This window comes from Nicotiana tabacum, chromosome 14, assembly GCF_000715075.1.
Source record: "Nicotiana tabacum cultivar K326 chromosome 14, ASM71507v2, whole genome shotgun sequence".
In the NCBI taxonomy this organism is placed as follows: domain Eukaryota; kingdom Viridiplantae; phylum Streptophyta; class Magnoliopsida; order Solanales; family Solanaceae; genus Nicotiana; species Nicotiana tabacum.
In genome coordinates, this window is record NC_134093.1 from 39,688,454 (window position 1) to 39,697,426 (window position 8,973).

An 8,973-nucleotide genomic window follows, 5' to 3' on the forward strand; every position below is an offset into this window, starting at 1 on the left:
CAATAACAATGCCCCCAGGCCATCACAAGTCTTCACAAATCATTCCTCAACATAGACCACCTTGTCTCTCCGCATGCGCAACAATAAAGAAAATACCCACCTTGTCTAGCCACACACGCATAATAATATTCCCACCTTGTCTCGCCACATGCGCAAACTCACATATATAGCCTGCCTTGTCACGCCGCATGTGCAAATATCAATAGTAACAACAGCACGGACAACTCACGTGCGAACACCCCGATAATCCTCTCAATAATACCACGTGTGCCAAACATAACCACACAATAAAATGACTTTCACAACATGTGCCCATATGCCACAATAACCACACATAACCCTCGGCTCAAAAATACTGAGTGCAACAGTAACAATAACAATAACAAAAGGAATACGGCAAGTAAATCAACTCAAGAACTTCAGAACACAAAGAAACAGAAGAACGAGCTAGCAAAGAAAGACACAACAGGAAAGAATAGTCTCAACAAGAATAGCACCACAAGGGAGAAATAATGTGTAACAATGATTCCACAAAAGTGCAATTCGACGATAAGAGAGAGAGCATGAATCAATGACCCTAAATAAGAATACGCCAATAATGAAGAGATAATAATAACTTCAATTAAGGTTAAACAATTCCGGAGGAGATAATGATAACTTTAATTAAGGTTGAGCAATTACGAAAAAGATAGCATGGCAATAAAAGAAGCAACAACTTCAGTTAAGGCACATACGAGTTTAATTGGCAATAAGGTGGAACATGAATCAATTAATTTCAAATAAGACTCATAAGGGTGAATTTAGTAAATGGAGAATTTAACATGACAAAACAACCTCATATCTAATGAACATAAATACCTAAGAGCCCTAAACGGTCAAATTTCCACAATTAAGCCCGAGTATGTACTCGTCACCTCGCGTACACGGCCTTCACATGACACAATTAGCACAAATGACTCAAATCTTAATGGGTAGTTTTCCCCTTTCCCCACAAAGTTAGGCAAGATACTTACTTCAAAGAAGCTAGACCGATACTCTAAAATGACCTTGTCAAGCGAAATAACCTCCGAACGGCTCAAATCTAGCCAAAATAACTTCAAATCATAAATAAAACTCTTAGGAAATAATTTCGGACAATAAAGATTCAATCTTTAATAAAAACTAAAAAGTCAACCCCGGGCTCGCATATCGAAATTCGATAAAATTCACAAAACCCCCCATTCTGATACGAGTCCAGCCATACCAAAATTATCAATTTCCGATGTCGAATCGCCCTTCAAATCCTCATTTTACATTTTGAAAGATTTTAACAAAATTTCTCATTTTCTTCCATTCAATTCACTAATTTAATGATATGAATAAGTATGAAATCATGAAATGTAATCAATTTCGGATATAGAATGCTTACCCCCAATCGAACACGTGAAGAACCCCTCAAAAATCGCTCAAATCCGAGGTCACTAGCTCAAAAAATCATAAATGGAACAAAACTCTCGATTTGGGAATTAATATCTGATGCCCAGGTAACATGCATCGCGATCGCAAAAATCAATATGCAACCGCGAAGAAGAAAATTACCAGCTGCCAAGAATGCACTACGCGATCGCAAATAAAGGGATACGAACGCAGTTCAAGACTGCCTCAACGTACACGATCGCGATCATAGATATGCGAATACGAAGAACAAAGTGGGACTCCCCAGCTTAGCCAACTCTATGCGAACGCAAAAGATCAAATGCGAACGCGAAAAGGCAACACCCATACGCACGCATTCGCGGACATAATCATGCGAACGCGAAGAGGAAAAGGTACCAGTCACTAGACAGCCTTCGCGCTCGCAGCTGCACCTATGCGATCACAGAGAAGGACATCAGACACCAGCAACAACATTTCCAAAAAAGGAGAAAATGACCCGTTGCCTATCCGAAATACAACCCGAGGCCCCCGAGACCCCTTCGAAATATACTAACAAGTTCCATAACATAACGCGAACCTAGTCGAGACCTCAAATCACATCAAACAACGTCGAAACTACGAATCGCACCTCGAATCGAACTTATGAATTTCCAAATCTTCCAACTTCCAAAACTCGTGCCGAAACATATCAAATCAACCCGAAATGACGTCAAATTTTGCATGCAAGTCTCAAATGATATAACGGAGCTAATCCAACTCTCGGAATCGCAATCCGAGCCCAATATCAACAAAGTCAACTCTCAGTCAAACCTCTCAACCTTCCAAAACTTCAACTTTCCAATTTTCGTCGAAATGCTTCAAATTAACCTACGGACCTCCAAATCCAAATCCGGACACACACCTAAGTCCAAAATCACCATACGAAGCTATTGAAATCATCAAAACGCCATTTCGGAGTGGTCTACACAAAAGTCAAAACTCTGGTCAGCTCTTTTCACTTAAGCTTCTAAAGCAAAAATCCTTCTTCCAAATCAATCCTGAATCATCCGAACTCGACCACACACGCACGTCATAATGCATAATACGAAGCTGCTCGAGACCTTAAATCACCGAACGGAATGCTACTTCTCAAAACGACTGACTGAGTCGTTACAGGTGGAGAATAGGGTAAGGAAGGTTTAAAAAGAGTTTTGAAAAATATTATTCTCATTTTGATAGGAAAATCATTTTCCTCCAATTTAGTAGGGAAGCCATTTCCTCCAATTCGGAAAAAGAGTTCACGTGGAAACTATTTTTCAAAACGTTTAATTCAATCAAACATGAAAAAATTGGCAGAAAATATTTTCCTTCATACCAAAAACACCCTTATAAATGAATTCTTCTTTCCTTAATCTGAGTAGCTTTTAATTTAAAAAACCGTTGACAATTTAAACAATTAACTCCTCGCTTTAACTCCTTTTGGAATGAAGTAATTAAACCGAACAACGAGCCAAAGAATGTGTTTACTAGTACTACACATTCAATTTTCATCGACAATTTTGTTCATCCATAAATCAGAAGCCACATGATATTGACAAAGCAATTTATGAGGACCACCTAAATTGATTATTACTGTACTTCATTCGGTCCACAATAAGTGATCAGTTTACTTTAGACACGCCCATTAAAAAAATATTAAATTCTATATAAAAATATCTAGTATGACTAAACTATCCTTAATTAAATATTGATCACATAGTTATAGTGGATTTAATGTGAGGAGAAAGAAAACTTTTTAGGGATATGCACATAAGGGTAAAAGAGTAAAAATAAATTGAATTTTTTCTTGATTACATAAATAGACACTTATTTTGGACCAAAATAAAAAAGCAAATTGGTCACTTATTGTGGACAGGATAGAGTAAGATTTTGGAGAATATAAACGAAAGAAAGTCATGACAGCTGAAAAAAAGGGAAAATAGGAAAGAGCACTCAAATTAACCTTGGGCTGTCCCCAAAACCATGGGCGTCTCTGTCACCAACTTGCAAAAGTTGAGTGTTTTTATTGGTAAATTCTGTCTTAGCTAATGAAATTTCTTTTTCTCTACTCTATCTCTATCAACGTCTTTATTTTAAATAGCATTAAATTAGGTAAATAATTTAGATACAATCGATTACGTAAGATAACATGTTCTCATATTCTTTTCTTAGTTCCTTCTCCATCCCTTTGTTCTACTTTTTTACGTTTAACTACCTCAATTTAAAGAAGTGTAACATCTAAAAGATCAATGATATAAATTCAGTGATATTTTATGTAACATATGTGAGTATTATTTGCACGATTTGGTAGTCTTTTCAAAAGACAAATATTGATTATATAAAAAATTTGTGTTGAATGGTATCGCTAGACTTATCACATTTTAGTTATAGTTAGAAACTAGATAATATGGCTCTAAAAGGAATTTTGACTCCTCGGTTAACATTCAACTATTTGCTTTACCTAAACAAACATAAATTTTATAACTTTTGAATAAAATATCTCTTAGTCGCCATCAAAACTTTAACCATAGCTTAAAATTTTATGATATCATTAATCAAATAATCCGGTTTGAAATAACCAAGTAATTGAAGAAAAAGTGGAGACAATTTATCTTCACTTGTCGTGTGGCGTGCGCCAAATAATTAAATCTTTAATAGAAAGAAAATTATACCTGCATCGTAAAATCTAGGACGGTATCTTGTAATTAACAAAAGAAAATTATGCTTTCTCATGAATAAGATTGACACTCAAATTAGATCCTACGTCACACTTCTTTGTTAATACTCCATATAATATCGACAAATATATAAGAGTATTATTCATCAGTTTTCAGTCTCTCCAAAGTTTCAGTATTACAAGTGTCTCAAATAAAACATATTTTTAATGTTTGAATATTAATACAACGTTGGAGGCTCACATGAAATTTGTGATTTTTCTATTTTTATTTAGGTAATATCCTAAAACCCCCTTAAACTATTATATTTTTGTCAGTTTCATACTTAAACTATTCGGTGTCCCCAAAAACCCCCTGAACTATATTGTCCTTCGTATTAAAACTCTCTCGTCGCTGACCTGGCATAACGTGTGTAGATACTCACTTGGGAGCGCGTGGTAGCTGAAAAAAGCCATCAAAATGGCCCACCTAACAGAAAAAATAGATAATTAGCCTAACCCTCTTTCAAATTTATTTTTTTAAATAAATATTCTCCTTATTTCAGTTATATCCATCTTTCTTCCTCATTTTTCACCATTCTTTCTTATTTTTTCACCTTTTTTCTTTGTTTTTCACCTTCTTCATTTTTAACCCTTTTTCTTCCGTTCTTCATATGGGTTTCCTCTGGAAAAATTTCTTCCTCTCTTGTTTCCTCTGAAATTATTTATTCTCTTTCTTGTTTAAATCTTCTTTCATGTCTTACACATATTATTGAAAGAATACCAATTTAAATCTTCTTATTAAATTCAATACCTTGTAAAGAATAAAGTTGAATCTCTTTAACCTTCTGGGCAATTGATTTTTTATTTGCGAAATTTTATTTTGTGTAATCTTTTTTACGTAATATAAGATGACTTTTAAGAAATGCAACACTATATGCCTTTATTTATATTTTAATTGTACTACAAAGTGAATATAAATAAGGACTTATCAATTGGAGTCTAGAATAAAGCACAATCACAATTAAACCTAAAATTAACACAGTACATTAAATATTATTTTGACCAAAAATCCTAGAATTAATCAATCATTTGAGAGTAAGAATTATGAGTAAACTATGTAAATTTTTTGTACAAACCATAAGTTAATATAGTTAGACAGATATACCTTTAAAATTCCAACGTGTGGTTTTAATATATAGGAAAATATAGTGCAGGGGGTTTTGGGGACACCAGATAGTTTAAGTAGGTAACTGACAAAAAAGTAATAGTTTAGGCGGGTTTTAGGCTGAGTTAAATAGCCACGTGTAGTGTTACATGGCACTTTTTTTAGACAATTAGGAGCGTCTACTAGACGCATCTCTAAGAATGCAATGAGGGGGTTTTAATATGAAGGGTAATATAGTTCAGAGGGTTTTTGGGATACCGAATAATTTAACTAAAAAACTGACAAAAACTTGATAGTTTAGGGGGATTTTAGGGTATTAACTATTTTTATTTTGTCGTGTAAAATGCCTCGTAAGCATGGATGAAAGTCTTAATTTGAACACTAAAATCCTTGGGTTCATCCACTGTTTTGAATGTTAGAAAATTGGACTGTTCTTGGGCACTAGACTAATGGAATAAAATTATTTGTTCCAATTCTTTTTCCTGTTATATGTCGCTAATCAAGTTGATGAATATGCTTATTCATGTTTTTAAGAGCTCGCCATTATTATAAACTAGGCAGCCCAATAGAAGAAACCAAAATTGTGTCCTTGTATTATACTATACGGCAGAGACCTGGTTTTGACGCGATAGATAAAGAGCCCGTTTGGCTTAGCTGATTTAGAATAGCTGATAAGCATTAGGTGCTGAAAAGCACTTTTAAGTGCTGAAACTGATTTAAAAAATAAGCAGTTACATGTTTGGATAAAAGTGATTAAACTAATAATAAGCAGCTGAAACTGTTTGATTAAAAAGTGTTGATAAGCTCTTTTTATGTTAAAATGACTTAAATGACCTTATAACAATTTACACTACTAAAAACGTTATTTTCTTCAAAATTTTAGATTCTACATAGATTCTACCTATTTATCATATTATTTTAATTATAAAAATAATTAGATAATATCTTTTTTATAAATATAATTTATGTTATGATAAGTATACAATCATAAATTAGAAGGGGTGGAGTATAAATTAACAAAAGTTAAGAAGAAAACCTTAAATAATGCACACAGTGTTTGTAGAGAAGAAACAAGCACTTAATATGTATTGTTTGTAATAAATAAGAATAAACATTCAACTATCATAAATATCTTGAGCAATCAAATCACGAATTGCCATCCAAATATTATTATCTCCTTGATTTTCTACATTTTCTTCATCTACAACGTTGACTCTTGTGGATCTTCCAATATCAGGATCAACACGTGGCACATATCTCTCATTCTCAGCTTCTTGGAATGCATTGTCCATCTTACATTTCTTTCTAATGTAATTGTGAATCGCCATTGTAGCCAATACGATATCTCTTTGAGTGTCAATATGATAAAAAGGCATATCTCGCAAAATAGACCACCTTGCTTTTCATACCCCAAATGTTCGCTCTACAATGTTTCTGCAAGAAGAATGCAAATAATTGAACATTTCTTTATGTCCATTTGGTGCTCGCAATTGTCTTGTCGCACCTCGACGAAATTCTGGAAGATGGTATCTCACATTATCCCCTTTATATGGAGCCATATATCCCTTTATGTGTGAATATCCTGCATCAACAAGATAATATTTGTCCCCAGATGGATGTGAAAAATTCAGTTCGGGTCTACGAAGTGCCTCACCAAATATACGGTTATCATGAGCTGCTCCTTCCCACTCAGCCCATGCAAATGTAAAACATATATTAAAGTCGACAACATCAAGAATATTTTGATTTGGATAACATTTACGCCCAATATATGGTATCTCTTGACCTTGAGGCAATCTTGCTTTCACATGTGTGCCATCAAGTGCTCCAATACAATCCTAAAAATATATACATGCATAAACTAAATATAAGTTTACACTAGGTAATTTTTTGAGTTAAAATGTAAAAATATAATAATATAATTATTAAGTATGTCACTTACTTTAAAGAAAGGGAGATATCGTTGATTACATGGCTTGTGATCTCCTACACCATCATTATAACTTGGATGTGGTTGAATTATGTCTCTTGCAAGCTTACCAATGGCATTTAGAACACTATGAAAATGCCTATAAGTTGTTTCTCCTGAATGTTGAAAAATCTCTTGTACCAATCGATTTCCGGCACCATGTGCACAAATCATCAAGAACATCCCTAACTCTTCATAGACAGACATCTCACGCGTGGGTTTAAGACCATATTTATCAGTTAGATCTTTGCTTAAATCAAGAAATACTGACTTCCTCAATCTAAAATTTTCATAAAACCGAGTCTCATTTCCATGTAATATCTCTTGGATAAATATATTCCCAGTGCGTTTAGATGTACGACATGGTTCCTTACAAATGTATTTCTCATAATATATCAATATACTCTTACATGCTATTCGACATAGTGCCATCCGTTCCTTATTTTCTTGAGTTTCCTCTTCTTCATTTTCGTCATTTAACAAGTCATTGTTCCAGCATTCCATTAAACTGAAATGAAACAGACATACAAACTGTTACGAATTAAAAATGACAAATGCTAACTTCAAAGTTGATAGTATAGTCATCTATTAAAATAAAACACGTAATGTCTAAACAAGAAATGATTAAACCACCATTATGTATAAACAGAAAATAAAACATTAAAAAAATGTAACCTTCTGCACATACTTTAAAGGACAAGTTAAAACGTCTAATGCTAATGTAATATGGGTAAGGCATCATCAACAACTTCTCAGATTGGATTAGATGGATTATTCGGCACGAAGGATCGTCGGTGGTTGTACTCCAACCAATATTTCCTAGCTTCATCGGTAGACAACTTCAAAAATGCATGTCGCATCTCTTTCTGTGTCAACAAGTTCACAGCACAATTGAAAATATCACTCCCTTCAAGAATACCAGGAATATTTTCTAAAATATCCATGCACTTCTCAATGGTGGGCTCTGAAGACTTAGATGTGCTGTTGTTAGATATGAACTCAATAAGGGAGTGTATCTCCTCTTTTAGTGACAATGAATTATTTTTTTTCTTGCGCTTTTTCACTTGACTGCTACTGCCACTGCCATCTATTGACTTTCGCTTTCTAAGCGATGGCTCAGGAAACGTAATTGAATCCATATTCTGCAAGTCATGACTTTCATCGCTTCTTTCATCATTCCATTGTTCTATGTCATTATCATAAACATCATTTGTTCCATCATCATCTTGATCTAACCCAACTTCCGACTCTTGTTCTTGATTTGCTGCACGTGCTCTCTCTCCGGTGGCAATGATATCAGTAAATAAAGCATCGTAACGAAACCATATCAGCGAAAGGTCTTTGTTCCTAAATTTTTTGTATTTAGAATTCTCCTGTAAAAAAGAATTTAAAATTACTCTAAGCAAACAAATGAAACTAACAATTAATAGAGTTATGAAATAATTATAGAAAAGGGCAAGGAATGTACCTTAATTTTTTGCTCCCACCAATCATCATCTGCAATAATTATTTTTCTTTTGGGATCCCATCATAAACCTGTCTCACCTCTCATCAACTACTTAAAAAGAGTCCACTCTGCTTTCATGTGATCCCAATGATTTTTCGTTTCTTTTCTAGCATATTGTAATCCCGTATTATTATTGAACTCATTTACCATATTCTTCCATCCATCTTTAGACAAGTAAGTGTTTGGCCTATTTCCTTTTCTAACTTCTTGCTCACACAATTCAATGAATTTAATATGTGCAT